The sequence below is a fragment of the Drosophila navojoa genome, chromosome 4, assembly GCF_054131105.1.
Source record: "Drosophila navojoa isolate 15081-1374.11 chromosome 4, UAZ_NAV_1.0, whole genome shotgun sequence".
NCBI lineage: Eukaryota > Metazoa > Arthropoda > Insecta > Diptera > Drosophilidae > Drosophila > Drosophila navojoa.
Genome location: NC_142892.1, coordinates 25,446,585 through 25,473,155, shown reverse-complemented (window position 1 = coordinate 25,473,155; position 26,571 = coordinate 25,446,585). Strand labels below are relative to the sequence as shown.

The window sequence follows — 26,571 nt, the reverse complement described above, 5'->3', positions numbered from 1 at the left end:
GTCCTCACCATCTCCGTCACGTCCAGCGCTGATCCATCGGCCAGCCTGATCCGCGACTCAACCTGACAACGCTCGCCTCCTATCGTCCGTCGGCGCGCGCAGCCCTCACTGACAAAACTACGCGTGGCCCCGGTGTCAATCGTGGCGGTCATCCTTTGACCCCCGACCATCACCGACGCGACGATCTTCCACTCTTTCACTCGGAGTGGGCTCCTCTCCTCATCTTCCATGTTCAATTGGCGCCACTCCGCTCTCTTGGAGGGCGCCCCTGGCCGTTTCCCGAGCTGTCTCGTTCGCAGCACTCCCTCGTAGTCCGGCCTCGCTGACCACAGTGTCGACAAAACGCCACCTGTGCGTTACGACACTCCCGCGCGAAATGTCCGGGTTGTGCACATCGATAACAAACTCGGCTTGGCCTAGGTCCAGCGTCCTGGGCCATCATCCGGCTAGTTGCCTCCGTCGAAGGTCTCGTCGCAGGCGTCTCCCTCTGCCCCTCGGCTTGTCCTCTATATCGGGGATCAGCTGTCTTTGCGCGAAAGGGATTGTTCTGCCGCACCTCCACTGGCTTGGGCCAGATGGTCTCCACCGTAGCCTTCCTTCCTTGCTCTCTATGTTGACTCCTCACGTTCTCGAACTCCGCGGCCATCTGGGTCAGCTGTGTTAGAGATGAGAAATCGTGCCTCCGTACGTATAGTCTGTATTCCGGGGATGCGTTCTCGTTCCCTATTCAATTCTTGGGCCGGGCTATATCCAGCCTGACGCATCAATAGACGTAGCTCAATCAAGTAGTCCTTGAAGGGTTCGCCTTCCCGCTGCCGGCGCGCCCGGATCTGGTCCTCCAGACGCTCGAGGTATTGGGGAGGTAAGAAGAAATCCAAGAACTCTTTCTTGAATTCCAACCAGGGCACATCTCTTAGCCCACTGGTCAGGAACCACTTGGCCGCCTTGTCTACCAACACCTCGCTCAGCGCCCTCGGCATCCTGTCCAGCTCGATTCCATAAGTTATGGCTCGTTCCTCCAAGATTTCGATGAAGCCGAGGGAATCCGACCGACCGTCGTACTTCATTCCCCACTTCCTGACTTGCTCGGCGATATTCCAAGGCGGATGCCTCTCTGGTGGCGGTGAGAGCGCTGGAGTCCGACGCTCAACACTCATCTCGCCTCCATTGCCGGACGCCTTCGACTTTTCGTCTCTCCGGGTCCCAGCCATGCCGCTCGCCGTCGGTACGCTAAGCCTCAGCGGCGCCGTCGAAATAGAACCACTCTCCTGGATCTTTCGCAGATCGGGCTCTGACTTCTGGTATGCGCGGCTGCCCATGCTTGACATCGCGCCTCCCGAAGAGAATCGTGCCTCCCATTCGGTCAGTCACCCTCTGACTTCCTCCGAATAGCTACCGCCCTGTATGTAGGACGACAACCTCTTTCTTAAATCCTCCACGCGGCCCTCGTCGTCAAGGCCGAGATCTCGTGCAACCGCTATCAATTCTTCTTTGCAGCGCTGGTAAACCCATCCGACGTTCAGTCCCGAGCTCTGGGATGCCGCTCCTTCCATCCTTGATGCCTGGATGCTCTGTGTCTTTGATTACTTATACTAACGATATCCAGTCGTTCAGCTCTTCTTTTCTCTCTTTTCTTTTTTTTTTTCCTTTTTTTTTTTTTATTTATTATTTTTTTTCCCCTTTTTTTTCTCCTTATTCTCTTCTTTCTTTTTTTTCTTATTTTTTCTCCTTTTTTTTCTCTCTCTTCTTCTCCCTTTGTTCTTTTTTTTCTTATTTATTTATTTTTTTCTCTCTTTTTTTTTCTTATTTATTTATATATTTTTTTTTTTTTACTTTTTCTTTATTATTATATATATATTTTTTCCCAAATTTTTATTATCTTATACAATTCTGTCTTATATTACACTTATTCTAGTTTTGGTTTACTTTTCTTTATTGGTCTTAATCTATTTTATTCTCTTTTATCTTATTCTTCTTAATGTACTTTCTTTTATTTCTTTACTTTTATTTTCCTCAATTTACTTTACTTCTCTTTCTTTGCCCTTCTTGGTTTACTTCATTTTCATTTCGCTTTCTTTATCCTTCTTAGTCTATTTTGTTTCATTTCTTTTCTTTGTTCTTTCTTAACCAAGTTTAGATTATTTTACTTTGTTTCATTTCTTTTCTTATCTTCCAATTTTACTTCTTAATTGATCATATTCCCCTTCCTTTTCTCACTTTCCGTTCGCTCATCCAACTCAACTTTATGCCTTTATCCTAGTTCGTTCACTTCCACTTGCTTTGCTTTCACTACCGTTTTACTCGACTTACTCCTCTCCTCTTTACTCTAGTTACTTTACTTGACTTCCCCGTCTCTGCTTGTTCCGCCTGCTTTTATCTCCCTTTACTCTTATCTTTATTACTCCGCTTTTATTCCGATTCACTCCGCTTCAGTTCTTCTTGCCGCATTTTCTCTTCACTTTATCTCATATCGCCTCACTTCATCTTCACTTGACTTGGCATCGTTTTATCTTCCTTGCTTTTCTTCGCTTCGCTCTATCCTACTTAACCTTGCTATTTTCCGCTTCGCTCCGTTCCAGTGCGTTTTATTTTATTTTATTTTATTTTATTTTATTTTATTTTTTTTTAATTTTTTTATTCTCACTGGTCTCGGCCAATTGTCCACTTCACGATCAAAATCGCCTCGTGTCATATGCGCATCAGCCAAAATCGCCCGGTGTCATGCGCGCATAATTACACACATACACACCCCCGCATGCGCAAGCATACCGAAAAATCGCTCAGTGTCATATGTGCACAATCATACACATACGCTTGGCCGATCGCTCTCTCTCTCTCAATTCGTTCTCTCACCTACATATGCACATATGTATGTATGTACCCCTGTCCATGCGCGCATGGTACTCTTCACTTTTCACTCTCTTAACTGAGCGCTTCGCGTGTATATATATATATACGCACGCATGCACCCACGCACAAACATATATACACTCCGCCGCTCACCCTCTCTTAACTAATTGTCACACATGCATATACATACATACATACATATATATATATATATATATATATATATAGTCGTTAACTTATATATATATATATATATATATATATATATATATAAGTTAACGACAGACCCTACAATACAAGGGCATTGCACCGGCCCAATTATATCACAGCTCCAGTGCATGCACTTTTGACACGTGCGCTTTGTCAGCAGAATACAACAGCAACGCAACCGCAACCGTGGGAGCCTATCGTCAGCAATATTAATAAGATCAATGCACTTGGCCAAAACACATTCTGGCCAACGTGAGCATTTCCGCCACGAGCGCCGAGTCAGCGCACTGATCAGCACCACCGTGAGAGCCATCGTGTCACAAGACACCTAGCAGCAACAACAGCAGTGACCACGGCAGCAGCGACGCCAATAGCAGCAGCGGCAGCTTTAATATAAATAGTACTTGTATAATTATTCTTAAGTCAGTTCTAATCAAACTCCGAAAGTAAATAAACGTTTTTTTTTTATATAAAAACCGCTTTCGCTTATTTAATTGGCGCCCGAGCAGGGACCCGCGATTGTTATCCTCGAAAGTTTACGCGTCGAAAAACATAGTATCAACTATTGTTCGCGAGAGCACCTATAACGAAATATAGCTGCTAGTGAACGCGACGAAAAAATCCTTAGTGCCTAATCCGCAACTATCGAAACGTTAGTACCTAATCCGTAGCTAACGGGAGCATTCGAACGATCCGTAATAGTGCCTAATCCGCAGCTACACCGTGTTCGTGAAAGAGTGACTCTAAATACGTAAACGAGGTACGGTCGTGGGTCAAAAACATTGTTGCCACCCTATAAGTGTCCGCCCGTAGGGTACAGCGTAATCAGTGTGCGTCGCAGGATCTTTAGTAACGGAGACACCACTAATACTGGAATCTGACGAAAGAGAGTAATCCGGACCATCATCGCGGGAGTCAACGATGCTGATGATTATATTGTAAGCATAGTGAATAAGTTTTGAAAAAAAAAAAAAAAACAAATAAGCAACAAAAAATTAAAAAGAAAAACAAGAGAAATATTGAACCTTAACACTTAGCATTTAAGAAAACTCTGAAAATTGTACTACTGAGCGACATCTAGTTGCCCGGTATAGCGTATGTCCCATAAAGCCATACAATAATAGCCAGGAAGATCACTGCGTTGATCGCGTAGGAATTTACTAACATAAACTAAGATTCCAAGAACATATTCTGAAAACAAACCACCACCATTTTCCGATTCGATAAAAACTCTTTGAATCTGTCCGTGACCATTGACGAACTAACGACCGCATTCTCTAAAATAAACATGCCACCACCAGAAAATTCACTCCCATCCACCAGTACAGGTGCCATAAAACCAACTTACTTGACCGAACCAATTGAGAGTACGATAGAGAGATACCTTAGGAAGATATTGTCTGAGAAAGGTGACGAGTTACTTAACCCAGCTACGACCGTCTCAGTCGAGCAAGATCAGACGATTCTCCCAGAATATATGGGACGAATCAACGAATTAGACAAGTTACCAGACGTTGTAAGAGTTTTAAAAGACTTTTCTGGGAATAGAGCAGAATTCACTTCATGGCTCAAAAGTGTAGACAGGATATTTGAGGCCTACTCTACCGTACAGGGAACACCAAAGCATTATGGTATCTTAATGGTAGTAAGAAGTAAAGTAGTTGGCGAAGCCGATGCAGTGTTAGAAGCATATAATACCCCACTAAATTGGAAAGCCATATCCCAATGTCTCACTGACCATTTCGCAGATCTTAAGACACTGGAGTACCAACTCTACACTCTTAGGCAAAATGGGCGATCAATAGACGAATTTTACCAAGCCGTTTATTATCATCTGTCTCTAATATTGAATCAGATAAATAACCATGATTCATCTGCAGAAACAGTAAGAGCTATTACCAAGATTTATAGGGACAAAGCATTAGATACCTTCATCAGAGGTCTCAACGGAGACTTACCAAGGTTATTAGCCATCAAAGAGCCAACCGACCTTAAACATGCCCTTCACTTGTGCCGACTGATTGAGAACCAGTCGATTAGGAATTCCGTTAACCCTATAAGAGCCCCTTCGCTTCCTCCGAGGTACAATCATCAAAATAGAATTACTCAATCTTCATTTCGACACAATAGCCCACACGTCTTAAATCGAACCAACGTTAATCCGAATCTGTATTACCCACCAAAGCCTAAGTTTAACCCCCAGAATTCAGGTTTCATACCTAGACCCATACACCAACAACCACTACAGTTCTTTAACGCACCACCAAGACCAATAGCCCCAAAACCACAACCGGCTCCACAGGAAGTCGACTCGTCTATCAGAACCAGGAATGTGAATTACATGAATAGGCCAAATAATAACCAATTCACTGGGAAGAGACCCTTATCTTCTAGGGCAGAAAACCCATTCAAACAACAACGACAATTTCATATCAATACTGGGGAAACCCAAGCGCAAATGCATATGCAAATGCATACGCCACCGAAGCTTATGCCGAGGCATACGAACAGTGTATGAGTGAACAGGCCTACTATGCTGCTGCAGAGGAGCAAGGTATCGTCGAAACACCATACGAGAATGAAGCAACCACAGAAATTGCTGATATGTCTGATGTCAATTTTTTAGCTTAAATCGTTCCTCGTTACCCTACTTCCAATGCAAAACGAGGGACGGACAGGTACTGAACTTCCTCATTGATACAGGTTCCAATCAGAATTACATACAATCTTCCCTAGTAACCAACGCAAAAAAGAACAAAGAAACTTTTTTCGCTAATTCCATAGGCGGGAAAATAGCCATAACTCATCATGTATTGCTCAATCTTTTTAACCTCAACACTCCAATCAGATTTTTCGTATTACCCACTCTAAAAACATTTCATGGCATTCTAGGCAATGATACAATGAAACAACTCAATGTTGTTATCGACGTCAGGAATGATATCCTAATAGTAAATGGCAGTAATAAATTCCGAATCAAGCAATTACATGCACAAGCAGTTAACAATATAAAGGTCCGAACAAATCATATGTCCGATAGCCAGAAAAACATAATAGATCGACTAATTCAAGAAGCTAAACCGTTATTTGCAGACCCAGAGCAAAAATTAACCTACACGACTAAAGTAGTAGGAGAGATCCGAACCAATACCGACACTCCGGTTTACAGCAGGCATTACCCATATCCTATTGCTCTAAAGCAAGAAGTCGAAAAGCAGATATCAGAAATGCTTGACGACGGAGTCATTAGACCCTCTAGATCACCGTATAACGCTCCAGTATGGATCGTACCAAAGAAAACCGATGCCTCAGGAAAAAAGAAATACCGACTTGTAATTGATTATCGCAAGCTAAATCTGGTCACAATCTCCGATCGATATCCCATGCCAGAAATAGGGGACATCATAGCCCACTTAGGGGATAATAAATTCTTCACGGTCCTCGACCTCAAAAGTGGTTTCCACCAAATTCCTTTGAAGGAGACAGACATAGAAAAGACAGCATTTTCTGTTAACGGAGGGAAGTACGAATTTACAAGACTACCTTTTGGTCTCAAGGATTCCCCTTCAATATTCCAAAGAGCCTTAGATGATATTCTAAGGGATCATGTTGGAAAAATCTGCTATGTCTACATTGATGACATCATTGTTTTCAGCAAAACTGAAAACGAACATGCCCATCACCTAAAACAAGTCTTCACGACTTTACTTAACGCTAATATGAAAATCCAAATGGACAAGTGTGAATTTTTCAAAAAAGAAGTAAATTTCCTAGGATTCACCATTTCAGACAGTGGCGTTAAGACAAATCCAGAAAAGGTTGAAGCGATTTCCAGATTCCCCATACCCAAAACACTTAAAGAACTACGATCGTTCTTAGGCCTCTCCGGCTACTACCGCAGATTCATAAAAGATTATGCAAAACTAGCTAAACCCCTTACAACTCACCACAGAGGTGAAGATGGTCGTATATCAGCAAAAGCATCAGATAAAGTACAGATAAAGCTAGACAACAAGGCAATAGAAGCATTCAACAAAATAAAGCAAACTCTTTGTTCTAATGACGTAATTTTAAAATACCCAGACTTCTCCAAAGAATTCCACTTAACAACCGATGCTTCGAATTACGCAATCGGTGCAGTCCTTGAACAAGAAGGCAGACCCATTACTTTCATATCAAGAACATTGTCAAAAACAGAGGAGAACTATGCAACAAATGAAAAGGAAATGCTAGCCATAGTTTGGGCATTGCAAAACCTTCGAATTTATTTGTATGGAACTGCCAAAGTTATTATATTCACAGACCACCAACCAATAACCTTTGCTCTAAGTAATAAAAATCACAACGGAAAACTGAAACGTTGGAAGAGTTACTTAGAAGAGTTCAATTACGAGTTGAAGTATAAACCAGGAACCACTAACGTAGTAGCAGACGCTTTATCAAGGAACCCAATAAACGAAGTCAATAGTACAGAAACCACAGTTATGAGTGATGAAAGTTCATCACACAACCTCATCCCCACAATAGAAACACCTATTAATGTTTTCAAGAATCAGCTATTCATAGTAATCGGCGAAAAGTACGATTATAAGTTCGAAATTCCCTTCCCTACATACCATAGGCATACAGTAACACAACCCCACTTTACTGAAGACGAATTAATTGACATTTTTAAGAAACGACTTGACCCAAGACTTATTAACGGCTTATTTACTCCAGAACATATAATGGGCAAAATACAGGAATTCTACCCACTTCACTTTTCCAATTATAAAATACGATACACTCAAAGAAAGGTAGAAGACATTACGAGCGTCGATGAACAGTACAAAATTATAACACAAGAGCATAGACGAGCACACAGAAATGCATCGGAAAATAAAGCATAAATTCTAGAAAAATTTTTCTTCCCACAACTACATAAAAAGGTTAAAGAAATTACAAAATCATGCTTAACATGCAGAGAATCAAAATATGATAGACACCCTCCACATCCCGCAATTCAAGCAACACCAATTCCCAAATTTCCAGGCGAAATCATTCATATAGATATTTACATAACAGAAAATAAGACTATTTTAACTAGCATCGATAAATTTTCAAAATACGTTCAAGTTAAGATTTTAAATTCAAGATCTGCAGAGGATATAAAAATCCCATTAAGAGAAATCCTAATTGCATTCGGCATGCCCAGAACCGTAGTAATCGACAACGAGCGAGCTTTAAATTCAGCCTCTATAAAGTTTTTGCTGCAAGACCAACTAGGTATCGAAGTTTATACTACCCCTCCCTATAACTCAACAAGTAACGGACAAATAGAGAGATTTCACTCCACCCTGTCAGAGATAATGACCTGCCTAAGACAAGACAATAAAGATATGAGTTTCACAGATACACTCTTCAAAGCAGTACAGGAATATAACGCCTCCTACCATTCAGTTACTAAAAGAAAACCAATAGAGATATTTTTCGGCACAACAGTTCAGGATAACCCAGAAAAAACAGAAGAGAATAGGAAAATAATATCCAACACACTACTAGATAAACAAAAATATGACTTAAATTACCACAATAAAGAGAGACAGGAAACCAAAACTTACGAACAAGGGGAGATAGTCTATGTAAAAGTAAACAATCGCCTAGGTTCAAAACTCACACCCAAATACAAAAAGGAAATTGTAGCAGAAAACAGAAATTCAACCATTACACACAACTTACAGGATATTCGCACCGCTATGTCTGGGTATAACCACAATCCTCGACTACTCACACTCTCAACTAATTCCGATAAAGACAGGAACTTCAGCAATGCAGAACGGAACATTCAAAATTATTCACATATTTGACATTTCAGAATACGAAAAAACCTTCGGAACTTTCGAAGAAACCCTTAACAATATAAGTACCTCACACCAGATGTACCCACTGCTAAATTATGAATTAAATAGCGTCAGAAATGACTTGCGTAGACTCAAACCCTCCATAAGAGTGGCAAGAGCAATTAATGCATTGGGAACAGCATGGAAATGACTGGCCGGTACACCGGACCACAGTGACCATGAGGTTTTAATTTCAAAAATAAATGAACAATTAGAAAATAATAATAGACAAGTAGTCATCAATCGAGTATTGCAAGATAGAATCAACGAAATCACACAAACCTCAAATAACATAATGAAAATTGTAAAAGATCATTCTAATATTCAAGAAGAAAGAATCACGTTTTTTAAATATAAGCTCTAAATCTTTAAAGACGATTTAACTAATTTAATTCATGCCATAGACTGGGCAAAAACCAATACAATAAACTCAATAATATTGTCAGAATCTGAAGTCAATATAATAGAACAGATACTAGAAAGAGAAAAAATCATGTTTTTAAATGCAGAAGAATTGTTAGAATTTAGCCAAATAAAAATTGCAAGTAATGGAAAAAATATACTCTATATAATCAACATACCTTTAATCTCAAATGAAGTTTGTACAACCATGTTAATTAAGCCAATTAAAAGAAAACACTATATCAATGAAATAAAATTCGAAAATATTGTAAAATGCGAAAACGCAATCTATGCTATAAGAGACTCATGTGAATCGCACAATGAAAAAACAATTTGTAATAAAAATAAGTTAGTCGATTTAAGAAATGATACTTGTACTTTGCCACTATTGAAAAGCCAACCTCCAAACTGCCGTGCTATCAACAATCAACACATACCCAATCACGAACAGTTGTTTGTCGGAACAATATTGCTCAACGATTTCAATGGACCAATCAAGATCGACGAAGAGGAAGTAGAGCTCCATGGTACCTTCCTGGTACAATTCGAAAACTCAACGATACGCATCGAAGATGACGTATACGAATCAAAAGTAATGTCCTTCGCAGAAGCCACCCCACCGCTATTTCAAATCATGGCGGAAACAAACAAGATCGATGAAGTCCTCTCATTGCAAATGCTCAAGGAAATAAATCTAAACAATACAAGAAAATTAGAAACCCTAGAGAGCAGCAACGATACAAGAGCAGCAATCAATATAACACTCTCTGGAACTCTACTGATAATTATGGCAGTAGTTGGATACTTGCTGAAACGGAAGACCCCAGCCACCACAGGCCAAGTCACAACATCCGAAGCAGAAAAGAGAGAAAATGCTCAAGTTTTCTATATTGCGACCGAGGACGTCCGCATCTAAGGGGGGAAGAGTTAACGACAGACCCTACAAAAGGGCATTGCACCGGCCCAATTATATTACAGCTCCAGTGCATGCACTTTTGACACGTGCGCTTTGTCAGCAGAATACAACAGCAACGCAACCGCAACCGTGGGAGCCTATCGTCAGCAATATTAATAAGATCAATGCACTTGGCCAAAACACATTCTGGCCAACGTGAGCATTTCCGCCACGAGCGCCGAGTCAGCGCACTGATCAGCACCACCGTGAGAGCCATCGTGTCACAAGACACCTAGCAGCAACAACAGCAGTGACCACGGCAGCAGCGACGCCAATAGCAGCAGCGACGCCAATAGCAGCAGCGGCAGCTTTAATATAAATAGTACTTGTATAATTATTCTTAAGTCAGTTCTAATCAAACTCCGAAAGTAAATAAACGTTTTTTTTTTATATAAAAACCGCTTTCGCTTATTTAATTTATATATATATATATATATAAATATATATATACATACATACATATACATACGTATGCGCCCTCGTCTATGCGCACACACATATATACACTTCACTATTTCACTTTTCGTTCTCTCCCCGCTAATCCTTACATTCACTCACGTATATATATGCACACTTGCACCCTTGACTACGCGCGTTTTCTTGACTGTTTCTTTTTCACAACTACACTTTTTATGGCGGGTATATTCGCTTGCCGTCGGCACTAAATGCTTTCACTTCTCCTCTTACTTTATTTATAACCACTTTTCTGTTCACTTATTAACTCTTTGATGCAATTGCAGCGGCACCAATGATCTTCTTGATTTTTACTTTCGTTCACTATGACCGCCCTTTTTTTTCTTTTTGCCCTCTGTTACTTACTTTCGATGTGTGCATACACACTCTGCTCTTACCACTTCTCGTTGCTTCATTTCGGCGACGCTCGCTACGCTGTCCCCCCGCGTGCACATGCTTATGCACATGCGTTTCCGGTTTTACGCTTCTGCGTAATATTTTCGCGCGCACTGTACTTTTCGGCGCCGCAACGGTTTTCTAGTCCCGTTTTTCGCTCGACGCTTCCCGAAATTTCTGACCCCCCGACCCCGCGGCCGTCGTAGGGTGTCTTCACTTTTAATTCTCGCACTTTTTCATGTATGTTCTTGCCTTTTGCTGCTTTTATGCGCACACTGTCTATATTCAAATTAACCGCCAAATAACTACACAATCACCTCTATTACCCGTCACCTCTATTTGGGTATGCCGGCGGGTTTTTATGCCGCCCGTATACCACACTCTCTCTAGCCCCGCGTCCCTGCTCGGGCGCCACTTGTAAGGTTACATTTGTTTTCCAGCCGGGGTCAGAGTCTCAGTCTGCCCAGGGCCATAACTCACAAGAAATTTGTAAGTAGATACGGGACTTTACGTGGTTAGAGAAATAGGAGAGGGAGGGGGAGTTATTCCGTATCAAACGGCCACGCAGCCTGAACTCGCCGACCACGTTCGCACGTGGGAAGGCTGCAGCGATCGAGTGGCGCGATCAAGCGCACTCAAGATCGCTGGGGTCGTGGTTGCAAAGACGTATTGCGGGGTATTAGTAGGGCTACTATGATTGGTAGACCGCGGATCGAGGAACGCCCAGCGTTGTCGCCGGCGTTCACTCCAGACCACGCGATTTTTGCATGCCAGAGTTTTAACCGTATGGCGAACGGGGTTGGACCTCGTTATAACTACCTGTTAGTATTGTTATAATTGCTAGTGAATTATTGTTAGCATACTAACTACAAATAAGTGCGCAACTGTTACTATATACTTTTCTTATTTTTATTTCCAATATTACCTTATACCTTCTACCCTGCACCTATCAGTTCTCTTTGATTTCCTTTTCCTTTATCTTTTTATTTTTCGACCGCTCAAACCGAGAGCTGAAAACTCACTGAAGTCTGTGTGCAGCTTTCAAGCTTCTCCTCCCGCTCTCTAGATTTCACCACGCAACCAGCAATGCAATCCACAGTCGCGAGCTTTCAAGCCGCACGGTTGCATCGCTGATCGCGTGCCCGCCCACTAATTTGAATTTTGCTTACTGTCTAGAGTTAATAGCTATGGCACCTATATCTACTTAATTATCTTACAAACTAACGCTTAGCCTGCTTACTATCTAACTTATTATCTACCAAAAATATACCACAACTATAAGATATTAACTTAACGGCTACAAAAATTAACCCAACCCAACTTAATTATAACAATTTAACAACTACAACTATAACAAATTTAACAACTATAAAAATCAACCAAATACAATTCAATTCAATTCATCAACTTAGTCGCTTCAAATATAATATAAACTAAACGACTATAACTCATTTCAATTCAATTCATTAACTTACTTGCTACAAAACTCAACGACTATGATTTACTTCGATTCAATTCATTAACCTACTTGCTACAAAACTCAACGACTATGATTTACTTCGATTCAATTCATTAACCTACTTGCTACAAATCTCATATGAACTTAACAACTATAACTCAACATGTAAGGTGGGCAAAAAGGCCGCCTTACAGTATTCCGCAATCGGTAGCGCCCGACTGCAACGTTCTTACTTATTTTGTTTAGTTTCCTGAAGTCTATGACTAAACGTTTCTTTTTTCTTCCCTGTTCATCGGTGACTGAGACGGTATTATTATATTGTTTTTCAAGAGATCTTGAGTTTCTGTGTTTACGAATTCTGAAACGCCCATTGGATATGGATATAATTTTGAATATATGGGATTTTCGTCTTCTGTTCTAATGGTTGCAATGACATTGGTATTATACGGGAGCGCTTCATTTGGTTCCGCAAACTCCTGTTCGGGCTTTGAAAATTGGAAATCAGGGAATAATGGTTTTGTGAAAAGTCTGTAATGGGCAGAAGGAATCATCGCAGACCCCATAAAGCATATATATTCTTGATCAGCACGACGAGCTGAGTCGATATAGCCCTGTCCGTCTGTCCGTCCGTCTGTCCGTCCGTCTGTCCGTATGAACCTCGAGATCTCAGAAGATATAAGAGCTAGAGAGCTGAAATTTTGTGTGCATACTCGTGTACACCATACGCAGTACGCGTTTGCTTATTTTTTCGATAACTCATCCGATAACTTTTTTATCGAGAATAATCGAAAAATTGATTTTGTTTTTTAAGCCTCGTCGGAGTACTATTAGACGTGGAGACTTCAGATTTACTGTGTATATACATATGATGAATACAAACATTTTGTAATCATATTTGGATACCACGCCTCCTTCGCCCCCAATTTCTAAAAAAAACCTATTTCAAGTACTAGAGACTTGTGCTTTGGAATGTACACACATTTTGACCATATAATTACGCCCTGAATTTCAAAAGAAGTTATTCACCAAGTAAATTCTCATACTATTGCCCACACTGCAGCACAGCCCAAGCGCAGTCGCTGCTTACTGCGCAGTTAGCAGAGCGCGGGCGCGTGAGGGTGGATGCATGTGTATGTATGTGTGCGTGCATAAAAGAAGTGCAGAATGATAAGAATATCAGCTTGGAGGGTTCAGGGTATCTCCTAGACGAGCAGTCTCGACTAGAGTCTTCTTACTTGTTTATTTATTTTATTATTATTATTTATTTATTTATTTTTTTTTTTTTTTTTTGTATATATTGTTTGGACTACGTGAGCTTAAAATAGTAGACACTAGTCGATGTTGTGGCCGGACTCGATAAATCGCACTGAAGTAACGGCCAGCCGCAACATATACCATTCCACTCGACTCAAACGTATGTTGTTGTTTAATAGATATATATCCGATCAAACGCGTCCGAACTCCGATTGTATTGCAATTTATTGGTTTGGTTCGTATACATCTGTTAGTATATGTGAGGTATTTGCATTCCTGTGCAACGTATGTCGTACACTGGTCCAACACTGGTTCGACCAACAAGTTTGGAACGCACAAGTCTGCGCAAACCTCACACGCGCAACCTCAAACGCTAAATTAGCCTTTGAAAAAAGGCTAGAAATAGCTAGAAATATTTCTTCGTAGCTAAAAAAAACCGTTAGAATATATATATATTTTTTTTTGTTTATTAGAGTGTCCAAATTTTAAATATATATTAAGACGTATTTTATACAATTTCGGTTTTTGTTAAAATTTACCCACCGCCCCTATATCCACCACCTCACCCTCATCTTTGTAGAAGTCGTATATCAAATACTAGAGACTTGAGCACGGTATACACATACATTTAAACATCATGATTACGTTCTGAAAGTTTCATTATGATCGTACGTCTAGAAATTAAATTATTCCACAAATAAGTAATATCGCCAACACTGCAGCGCAACCCAAGCGCAATCGCCTGTATATGCGTGTGTGTGTGTGTGTGTGTGTGTGTGTGTGTGTGTGTGTGTGTGTGTGTGTGTGTGTGTGTGTGTGTGTGTGTGTGTGTGTGTGTGCGTGTGTATGTGCGAATTAATATTGAAATATTAGTTGCTCGAAGGGTTCAGGGGATCTCGTAGTCGAGCAGTCTCGACTAGAGCTTTCTTACTTGTTAAGAATAATATTGTTTTTCAGAATGATTAGAATTATTACTTACCAAGAGTCTTATACACACTTATATCACTAACCAGAGAGCACATAGACCGGACACGTAGTGTAAAGTGTTTTGCACACTTATTTTCGAGGGTAATCTCCCAGTCAACTTCGTATTTGCTCGGCTCATCACTTTTAGGGGCCGGACTACAAAAATATGCGAGAGCACAATCATTTCGCTTTATGCGCTCGACCGAGATGGTCGATGGTTGAACAAAAGATCCCTCTGCGCTCAATGTTTCCCTTGCTCTCTCTCTCTCTCGATGCTCTTTGCTCTCTCAAATGTGTATATGTGTGTATGCATGTGAGCACAAGCAGCAGCTCTGAGCTGCCAGCTCACGAAAATTGAAATTTCTTCGCAGCAAGAACCCATGCCTTCCCTTCTGTGTGAAGAGTATACCGAACTTATCAAACTGTTTGCCAAGCTCGTACAAAATATGTATATGTGTTTTCGATTTTATTTGTGGAAAGGGTATGAAAGCGTTGGTGCTCATAGTGAAAATGCTTTCGCGACGAGCGTGCACGCACACACTCTCCCTTGCTACATGTACTATGAGCATTTGTGTGCCTGTGTGCGAAGCTCTTGCTGCCAGTAGCAATTTTAAATCCCAGCATTTGCATTTGGTCGATCTTGTGAAGTGCTCACATACATACATACGTACATATGTATGTACATATATACATTTGATTGTGTGTACGCATGGGCTGGGATGCTTACAATTATGGGAGATCACTTGTAGAAGCATTTCTATGCCTATGTGATTTCATATGTGCGTGTGTGTATGGGCATGTGTGCTTGGGAGATGAACATTGGCGTGTGCCTGCCTCAACTTAGAATGATGTGAACGATTTTGGGCTTTTGTAGCTTTATTGACTAGCTAAAGCGACAAGTGCATGTGTGTAGTATATTGACTGGCGAGTAACTCGCGCTTATATTTAAGCACCTGATTTCATTTCAATGAATGCTTGATATGCACTTGTCAATACAGCGTATAAGTTTTTTTACTTGCATGCATGTATATATAATAACAGGTGCAAGGGATTGCATTCCATTAGCTTAATGAACTTAATCAGGTATTACATATTTTTTAAAAATCGATATATTTATATCGATACTCTCATCAATCAATAAACAATACTTCGCATCACCGATGTCTTCCCTCAGTAGTTCTATGAAGTGAGGAGCTAAAACGTTTTTGATTATGCTTGTGCACTTTGTCCTATGGAGCTTTAAAAGATTGGCATCCTGAAACTTTTCTTTGAACAGCAATCCTAAATGGTCCACAGGTTTATTGTTGCAATATACAAACACAGTCCCGCTTCTTGATCGCAAGTTTTCGAGATTGAGATTGAAGAATCAAATGGTAGTTTGTTAGGCTGTGCGAAAGCCGCTGAATTTGACTTGTGTTTAGCAGTCTTAGCATGTGCGTTCAACTTGCACGGTGCAAGTCTGAAAGCTTAGCATTAATGATGGTTTTGCAGTATTTGCAATAACATTTGCCCTCATCAGCTGCATCTAAAGTCAACCAATCTTTAAATGCAGGATCTTGCATCCATGTCATACGCGGTTTTTGCTTATAAATGTTTGGCATTATTAACGACTTTTCGCTCGCGATTTAAAAATTGGGAAATTCCCTTTTAGTGATGGCATAAAAGACGCTTCGGTAGACTTCACAGCATCGATAAGATTGAATGCTCATTTGACTTATCGATGTGTTTTGCCATTTAAACGAAAAAATACTATTCGTATGAAAATGTGGCATCATTGAGCATAAAAATTCACTAGTTACCAAATGTTTCAAAGACATAAAATAAGGCAAGTTTTTCTTGAAAAATAGCCACTAGCCGCTAGTTCACAATTTAGCCCGCATTTCCCTGTTGCAGCCAACTAGATCTAGTGGGAAAATAGCTAAATTGGCAGCACTGCCTGAGAGTACGACGTCACACAACAGCCAACGTGAACCGAAAGCTCTGGATTTGTTTTTGCTTTTGTATATATTGTCACTGACCAGAGAACACATAGACTAGACATGTAGAACAAATTTTTCTACACCTCGACACTGTTAAGTTGAGGTACCACTATTCTTCGTATTTGCTCGGCTCGGTCGCTGGAGGTTCAAGCAGTGAAAATGCTGCACGTCAAAAACAGTGCGCTATGAGCGCTCAACCGAAATGGTCCCGATTCCGTATGAAGCACAGATTTGTGCCATTTGTAAGTAGCTGATTAACTAAAGTGACAAGTGCATATGCCAATTCTTTTTAGAATTTTCTTTTATTGGCTTGCACCTGTATATGTATGTAAATATAGGAACAGGTACAAGGGATCGAAAATTGCATCCCATTTCGTATACTGAGCTTAATAAGGTACTAAACTTTTTTTTTAATTCCTTCTGATAGCCAACCCACGATCATTAAAATTAAATCCAGGTGCTTAAATATGAGCGCGAGTTACCCGCCAGTAACTATACTACACACATACACATACAGTATGAGTTATTCGCCGGTCACAGTGCCACAAAGAATTGGCATATGTACTTGTCACTTTAGTTAATCAGCTACTTACATAAATACATACATACATATGTATGTATGTATAAGCGCGCCTCTTCATTTCGAACCCAAAATCATTCAGACAATTCTTAGTTGAGGTAGGCAGCCAAAGTTCACGTCCCATGCATACACACATGAACGCCAATGTTCAAGTCCCATGCATACACACATGCACATACATACATGCACATACACACATGCACATACACACACGCACATACACACACGCACATGTAATGGCAAATAGGCAAACAAATGCTTCCACAAGTGCTATTCCATAATTGTGACCATCGCATCGCATGCGTACACACAATCAAATGTACATATATACATATGTATGTATGTATGTGAGCATTTCACAAGATCAACCAAATGCAAATGCGGGGACTTAAAATTGCTACAGGCAGCAAGAGCTTCGCACACAAGCATACCAATTCTCATAGTACATGTAGCAAGGGAGAGTGTGTGTGTGCATGCTCATCGCGGAAATATTTTCATTATGAGCATCAACGCTTTCATACCCTTTTTAGAAATTATCATGAAAAAGCTAGCATTTTGTATGAACGTGGCAAACGCTTTACAAATTTCGGTATACCCTTCACACAAACGGAAAGAGCTGGGATCGTCGCGAACAAAAATTGAAATTTTTGTTCGCGGCTGAGAGTGATGATTTCAGCGACCATAGAGAGCGAGAGAGAGGGACTGAGAGAGAGAGAGTAGGACAAATGGCACAGAGCTGTGCTTCATACGGAATCGGGACCATTTCGGTTGAGCGCTCATAGCGCACTGTTTTTGACGTGCAGCATTTTCACTGCTTGAACCTCCAGCGACCGAGCCGAGCAAATACGAAGAATAGTGGTACCTCAACTTAACAGTGTCGAGGTGTAGAAAAATTTGTTCTACATGTCTAGTCTATGTGTTCTCTGGTCAGTGATATTGTTATGTGCGGCTTGAACATGTCTGTGCGACGAGTCGTATGTCATCCAAAATTGGTTCGACCGACAAGTTTGGAGTGCACAACTTTGTTCGAGCATCACAACACGTTCTTTATGTTCGTTGTATCGAACCGCGTCTTATTTATGTATATGTACATATACATATGTGTTGCTTTTATGTAGGTATTTTATGTGTGTATATATACATACATATGTATATGTATATAGAGCTTTTGCATTATTCACTCATATTACTTCTCTTTTCTTCCTCTTTTTTTTATTTTCTTCGTTTTAAACATTTTATTTCTTTAAGTATTTTTTATTTTCTTTTCTTTTCAATTACATATACATATATAACTTGCATGGTAACAACTAATATGATGCCTTTCCTCGTGGTGGGTTCTTGTAGATCGGCTGCGCCAGTTACCAGTTTCAGAGTGCTGGTTTGATGACAGGGATGTAGCTAGATCCTCCGGAATCGTTTAATCAGAGTTAAATAATAACAATATCTCCAAGTTGGATGTTCAATGAGTATAATTTATTTTAATAAACTTCTTTCGGTTGTCTTCAGAATAAGACTAAAGTAGCAGTACAAAATAAAAATGCTTATATGTACATACATAAGACTTCCCAAGCCAGCTTTTTCGTCGGCAGAATGCCGACGCATCGAATTTTGTGTGTTGCAATTCGACTATTGCTATGTGAAGTCTTTACATTGTAGACACAATGTAAAGTTGTTGACTTCTAACCAAAGCGGAACTGCTAGGCGACATCGTCCACATGATAGCCAAGTGCCGACTCAGTTTAAAGGCTTGGTGGCTTCGGGGGTGACATCTCGAGGGGAGCAGAGATGGTAATTCGTGCAGCAGTACAGCGCCGCAGCACCTTACGGGCAGACGTTCGATTGCGGAGAATGAGATTCCAGGAGATTCCAGAATGTTCATTTATGCATTTGTGATTATCTTCTAATGCATTTGTGATTATCTTATTGCTGAACAGCGTCAAGACTCGGACATAGCCGAAATTGAGAAAAATAAATTAAAAGATTTTTCTCTTGCTGAAAACATTGTGAAAACCTTTGAGCTAAGGGCAGAAGTTCTTCACCGGAAAATACAAAGAAATGGCAGAACACGTTGTTTACCAGTGGTGCCACGTGCATTTAGATGGTCCGTTATAAATCAAGTACACGAGTCAATAATGCATTTAGGTGGGGAGAAGACACTAGATTTTTTTGGTTTGGCAATATGGCAAAATATGTTCGAAAATTCGTTTATAACCGTATCACTTGTAAAATGTCCAAATCATCATCAGGCAAAATACAAGGTGAATTACATCCAATACCAAAAATCAATATTCCTTGGCACACTATCCATATCGATATAACTGGAAAATTAAGTGGCAAAACTGATCATGTTATCGGAATAACATGTTATCGTTCAAGTAGACGCGTTTACCAAGTATGTCTATCTTAGTCATAGCCTTAAATTAGATAGTGCAAGTTGGATAAATGCTGTCCAATCCGCTGTTCACTTGTTTGGAGTACCAAACCGAATAATAGCTGACCAGGGAATGTGTTTCACGGGTGCAAAGCTTAGTCAATTTTGTGCAGATAAGAAAATGATTAGTACCGGTGCTAGCCGAGCTAATGGCCAAGTGGAACGAACCATGAGCACGTTAAAAAATATGTTGACTGCGGTTGAAACTGGACTCAATCTTGGCAGAATGTGTTAGGAGAGGTGCAGTTGGCCATCAATTGTACAACTAACTGTGTGACGAAGTGTGGAAATGGGAAAGGTCCATTTGGATTACTCCCACCTAGTGACATTGAGCATGAGGTTGATCTGCCAAACGTAAGAGCACAGGCTGAAAAGAATGTTTTATCTACCGCAGTTTATAACAAGGAACGATTTGATAAAAAGAAGGCGAAAGTAATTAGACACAAAGTTGGTGATTTTGTGCTACTAAAAAGTGAAAAAAGGCATCAAACTAAATTGAGTCCAAAGTTTAAGGGGCCTTTTGAAATAATCAGAGTCCTAGAGGGTGACAGGTACATTTGAAGGTCTCTAACTAGAAAACGAAATAACAAATATGCTCATGAAGGAGCATTGCCAGAGGGCAAGTGCCCGAAGAATTGAATGTGTGAGATGATTATAATAATATTGTTGAGATTGATAATACAGCTGAAAACGGTAAGGACAGTGAAAATAAAAATGTTGAGAATGAAGAAGTCACTAAAGAAAGTGAAGAAGAGTGAAATCACTAAAGAGAGTGAAGAGTACGGCTGGCCAAAGAAAATGGCAGAGTACTTGGTTATATAATAATGCAAGCACAAGTGCAAAACATACTGAAGTTAGTTTTGATCATGGCGTGTGGGGCATTTGATTATATAATGTTGAATGGAATGGAGTAAATAATGTTTAAAGAAGAATGCTGACATAACTACTTATAAAATATAAGTATAATAATAAATAAAAATTATAATTATGTTAAAGTATTGTAGTAATAAAACCTGATGTTTTGTATGAATTGAATTGAAATGTATTGTTAGAAAAAAAAAAGAAATTTAAAGGAACAAGAAAAGAAAGACCTTAATGTTATTATTTCATACACGAGGATGTGTTAAAGTCAGGATGGTCGTGTCCAAGCAAGTAGTCATAATATGTTGGTGCGCACTGTAATTGAGCTTACTACCTACTCGCATATTTTCCCTTTTCTGTATGCCTTCGTACTTGTGCGTGTGATTGTAGTGTCGGTGTGTAATGAGGTTGTACGAGCGTAGTTGTAGTTTTCGGCTATTTTCCAAGAATTGATTTCATCATATTTTATCAGCCAATATTCGCATGTTGTCGCTTAAGAAGTACCGTTTTAGCGGGGCGACAGCGTTGTGTCACTGAGAGTTATCCGTCTAAGAGAGACGATGTGCTATCCGTCAGATGTGACGATGTGTTATTCGTCAGGTGTGACCATGAGTTATCCGTCAGGCGTGACGACGATTATCCTGAACTGTTGTGTCGAAAATATATCTATTGGTTTTCTTTTAGTAACTGAATGGTAAGAGGCGTTATATTCTTGTACTGCTTTTTCCTGAAACTGTTCTGATGGTTGAATTCCTGTTTTTTGCTACCGTTTCTATTTTGTATCTGGGTGTGAGTTTTGGTTTTGTCTCGTTTGGTTTTCTGTCTCTCTCTATTGTGGTAACTTAAATCGGATTTTGTTTTATCTAATAATTTGTTGGATATTATTTTCCTATTTATTTCCTTTTTTTCTATGTTATCCTGAACTGTTGTGCCGAAAAATATCTTTATTGGTTTTCTTTTAGTAACTGAATGGTAAAAGGCATTATATTCTTGTACTGCTTTAAAGAGTGTATCTGTAAAACTCATATCTTTATGGTCTTTTTTTAAGTAAGTCATTATTTCCGACAGAGTGGAGTGAAATCTCTCTATTTGTTCGTTACTTGTTGAGCTATAAGAAGGAGTTGTATAAGCTTCGATACCTAGTTGGTCTTGCACCAAGAACTTTATTAAGGCTGAATTTAGAGCTCGTTCGTTGTCGATAACTTCAGTTTTGGGCATGCCGAATGCAATTAGGATTTCTTTTAATGGGATTGTTATATCTTCCGCGGCTCTTGAATATAAAACCTTGACTTGAACGTATTTTGAGTATTTATCAATGCTAGTTAAAAGGGTCTTATTTTCTGTTATATAAATGTCTATGTGAATGATTTCGCCTGAATATTTGGGAATTGGTGTTGCTTGCATCCCAAGATTTGAGCGGTGTCTATTATATTTTGACTCTCTAAATGTTGAACATGACTTTTTAGTTTCTTTAACTTTTTTTAGTAATTGTGGGAAGAAAAATTTTTCTAGAATTTTTGGGCTTTATTTTCTGATGCATTTCTATGTACCCGTCTATGTTCTTGTGTAATGATTTTATTCTGTTCATTGATGTTTGTAATGTCTTCTACCCTTTTTTGGGTATATCGTATTTTATAATTAGAAAAGAGAAGTGGTTAGAATTCTTGTATTTTACCCATGATATGCCCTGGAGTAAATAAACCGTTAATAAGCCTCGGTCAAGTCGTTTCTGGGTTCTGGTTGGGCTTCCTGATAATGCATCTGCTACTACGTTAGTGGTTCCTGGCTTATATTTTTTCGTTTTTAGAATTATTATGCAGCCCAATCAGCTGTGAATTTGCATATCGATTACCAATTGATTACGTTTCGTTGGTTGACAAATTGCTCGTTGCTATGGCTTTAGAGCTTCTACTTAAGCTACACAGTTTACTGGTACATACAAAACTTTTGTCGCGCAACAACAACCTAAAATTTTGTCATGCACCCGTTCTTTTTCTTCTCTCACTGCTCGATTACAGCACATCCAGAAAGTTCAAAGTTCACAGCCCCTGAAACTGAGAAGTGACCTAAACTAATGTAACTTCTAGCAATAAAGGCATTTAGCCACTTCAATAGTTAAGGTACCCTCATAATGCGCTATAGAGCTTAAGACAAAAGCTGCAATAAAACTAAAAAAAAAAAAAAATAAAAAAAAATAACTTTATTGAGTTTTCGATAGTCTATGGCCATTCGATATTTCCTTTCACCGGATGCATCTAGTTTCTTAGGAACTATCCATACTCGTGAGTTATAAGGTGACCGTGAAGGTCGAATAATGCCATTATCTAGCAGCTCTTGGATTTGTCTATTCACTTCATCTTTTAAGGATATTGCAAGCCGCAAAAGTTTATATTTCCTAAAGTATAAGAGCTAGAATCGAATCGAGAGAAACGGAACTTTCTATAGTATTAGAGCTAAACTTAACTACTAAACTGCTGATGGGGTGTGAATAATTACTTTTTGTTTGAGCCAGTATCGATAAGAATTTTGAATGTTTCGAAATTGGGCAGCGAGGAGTCGTTCATTCTAAAAAATTAAAATCTGTATGGGGGTATTGTGTGGTTTCTGGTTTGTTCTTTGCGTTTGCTTGCTTCATATACTCTGTCAAGCTCGTGTCGTATTCCTCCTGGTTATTAGCTTCATTTCTTGCTCGTACCTTTCATAGTCCGTCATAGTGGCTTATGCCTCAGCATAGCTTTGTTCGTTTTGTTCCTGGCATTCTGCTCCCTCAGTGTTAAAGAGCCTTTGTCTTTTCCCATCTTGGTTTGCGGGGAATGGTGGCCTTTTGCCGTTCTTAAAGTGAGGTCTGTTCATATAGTTGATCAACTTCGTTTGCATACTACGATCTACGTCCATTGGTTCTGCTGGCTTAGCAGCAGTAGGACGAGGGCTATTGGTTCTGTCTGTCGATATTGGTTGGGTTGGTTTGGTTGTGACCAGTATTGTGGTTGATAGCCAAATTGGTTTAGTGGTCTTTGGAATTGACTGGGCTGTAACTGGTTATAACTTTAGGATGGTCCAGGTTGTGGTACTGGTCTTCGTGAAGAAATCGGAGGTGATTCTGATATGGAAGATATGTCGGAAGTCTATAACTTGTTTTGCTTTATGGAGTCGGGATGAACCTGCGAGGTGCCGGAATTGGATTCTGGTCTATGTTTCTGAATTTCACGTTTTGCTGTCTATTATTTGAATATATTGTTATATAAGTTTTGTTTTCTAACTTTAAGCACATAAGCACTTAAGCACAAGGCTTGTGGCAAGTCAGTTGGTTCCTTGATGCCGAAGGCGTGGTAAATTGCCACGTAGTCCTCTTACAAACGTATCCAATGCTCTATCCCTATAGGATTTTGTCATAACCACCTCGGTTTGTCTGTTTAAATTTATACAGCTAACCTTATTAAGGATCAAAGATAGGACTTGTAAATATTATGGTAAAATTTCTCAACTGTCTGCTGTCCATTTTGCGTCATAGTAGTTAGTTGGTATTCAAATGTACTTAGGTCGCAGAGTAAGGCATCGAGCGATTGCCTCCCAGCTCAGGGGGAAGTCCAATACTTGGTCTGCGTGGTGCGTTATATTGCTACGGATCGTTTGTAGAATACCGAAGTATTTTGGTGATCATTTGATACTAGAGTAAGCCTCCAGTATCCTGTCTAAACCATTTTTCCAGGAGCTAAACTCAACTGGATATCCTGAAAATTCCCTCACACCTTTTACTATGTCCGGGACGCAATCTAAGTTAGGAAATGTATAGGCGGCTGCCTCAGCAAAATCGCTAGCATTGATATTTACACTCATGTTGTCTAATATTGTCGTCAATCTGTCATTAATAATTTGGTCGATATGGTTTTCGATAGAATTTGTTTCCCCATTTCTATTATTTTTGTACATAGCCTGTCTACTTGTTGCTCTCTGCTGCTGGCTTTGGTTATGTTCGTCGTTATTGGTGTTAATTGTCGCAAAAGTTGGTCGTTCATCTATGTCCATGTACTGCTGGTCGTATTAGGTTAGTTGGATTGGCTATAAATAGTTAGTATTTTGTTAGTATAAGCGGATGTGTTTCTGAATGAAAGGTAATATTTAAGAAATGTTTGGGATTTTTTAATTGAAATTTTTAATTAAGACTAAACACAAGTCCGCTACGCCTGTTTGAGTTCTTGCATCACACTTATGTTTTACTGTTTGTTGTATTTTCCTTATCTTGTCGTTTCGAATTACACTGCGTAGCTGCAAGCTCGCTACACTGAGTTGATATTTTAGTTGATATTTTTGCTTATAATTAATTTTTTTTTTATTATTATTACTTCTCTTAACTTATATTTATAAAAATTTTGTTTTTAATTCGTTGTGTTTTGTCTTTCTTTAACTTTTCTTATTTTACTTCGATTTCATTTTTTCTTAAACACTTTTTTCTTTTCCTTACAGTACTATGGTTGTCGCGAACTCCGGTGATGCCGAATTCCTCCCTTTTGGATGTTTCTCCTACTCGCGGTTCAGCTATCCACACTGTTTTGGGACGTACTCTGCGAACGGATCGTACAGAGTTTGAGCACACGTTGCACGACTTTGCTGCGATAACATTTTTTTTTTTTTTTTTTTTTTTTTTGAGTAGCGATTGTAAACGTGTAAGATTTTCTGTGTTTTATCGCGCCAATTTTTCGCGGATTATTGCAAGTTTGAATTGAGCACTTAAGAGTGTTTTTTCTTATTGTGTCAATTATTTGTGGCCGATACGCGTAACTTAGTTGACGTTTTGCACTGTTGTTCACGCTATCAGTCCCTACTCGGGCGCCAGTTAAAATTAAATAAGCGAATATATATTTTGACATGTGGATCTGTTAATTTCAAATCTCGGACTGAATACTTCTTAAGCCAATACTATCCTGGCTAGCTAGAATTTGAGTTGGCAGCTCACATCCGGCGACGGCTAGATTCCTAGGAATCAGCAGACTGCTGATACCCTTCATACCCTTCTCGCAAATAATAACGAAAACGCAAATATTTTGTGCGAGTGTGGAAAACGGTTTGAAGAGTTCGGTATACTCTTGACACAGAAGGGAAGACATGGGTTCTTGCTGCGAAGAAATTTCAATTTTCGTTAGCTGCTGCTTGTGCTCACATGCATACATACATATACATAACTGAGAGAGCAAAGAGCATCAAGAGAGAGAGAGAGATAGAGAGAGAGAGCGCGCAAGGGAAACATTGAGCATAGAGGGATTTTTTGTTCAACATATGACCATCTCGATCGAGCGCATGTATCGAAATGATTGTGCTTTCGTATACATTTATAGCCCGAACCTGAAAGTGAAGTGCCGACGAATACGAAGTTGTTTGAGACCTACTATTCAGATTTTTCTGTGTTGAAGAAGTTTGTACTACATGTCTAGTGTATGTTTTTCTTGATCAGTGGTTAGACATATGAAGAAGAGTCCAGATGAGACTGAGAGTTGTCCGTCTAAGAGAGTCGAAATTAAATTAAGAAAAAATAAATAAACAAGTAAGAAGGCTCTAGTCGAGACTGCTCGAGTAGGAGATACCCTGAACCCTTCGAGCAAATGATATTTCAATAATAATTAGCACACACACACACACACAATATTATGAGATTTTTTTGTTGAATAATTTAATTTCTAGACGTACAATCTTAATGAAACTTTAAGAACGTTGTCATAATGTTTATATGTACATATGTATGTATATTCCGAAGCACAAGTCTCTAGTAATTGAAGTACGCCTTTTAAGAATGGGGTTAATTTTAACAAAAACCGAAACGTTATAAAATGCATCTTAATATACATTTTAAATTGTGAGACTCTAGCTTTAAAGGTGTGGGATATATAATTTTATAATTTTT

The 26,571-nt window shown here is 39.5% G+C and overlaps 4 long non-coding RNA genes and 1 pseudogene across 4 annotated transcripts in view; 1 reads left to right on the top strand and 4 right to left on the bottom strand.

Moving 5' to 3' along the window:
* Nucleotides 1-26,571, bottom strand: part of LOC149091553 (uncharacterized) — a 193,199-nt gene that overhangs the window by 111,555 nt on the left and 55,073 nt on the right. The gene's annotated exons all lie outside the window — the stretch shown is intronic.
* LOC149091554 (uncharacterized) overlaps nt 1-26,571 on the bottom strand; it is a 105,556-nt gene that overhangs the window by 46,320 nt on the left and 32,665 nt on the right. The gene's annotated exons all lie outside the window — the stretch shown is intronic.
* Nucleotides 2,209-2,882, bottom strand: LOC149091557 (uncharacterized). The gene is made up of 3 exons (XR_016196819.1): nt 2,748-2,882; nt 2,545-2,643; nt 2,209-2,514 (listed from the first exon to the last, which is right to left on the bottom strand). It is a non-coding gene; the product is annotated as an uncharacterized LOC149091557 (long non-coding RNA).
* Nucleotides 8,782-10,272, top strand: LOC149091556 (uncharacterized; annotated as a pseudogene).
* Nucleotides 11,296-11,921, bottom strand: LOC149091555 (uncharacterized). The gene is made up of 2 exons (XR_016196745.1): nt 11,729-11,921; nt 11,296-11,527 (listed from the first exon to the last, which is right to left on the bottom strand). It is a non-coding gene; the product is annotated as an uncharacterized LOC149091555 (long non-coding RNA).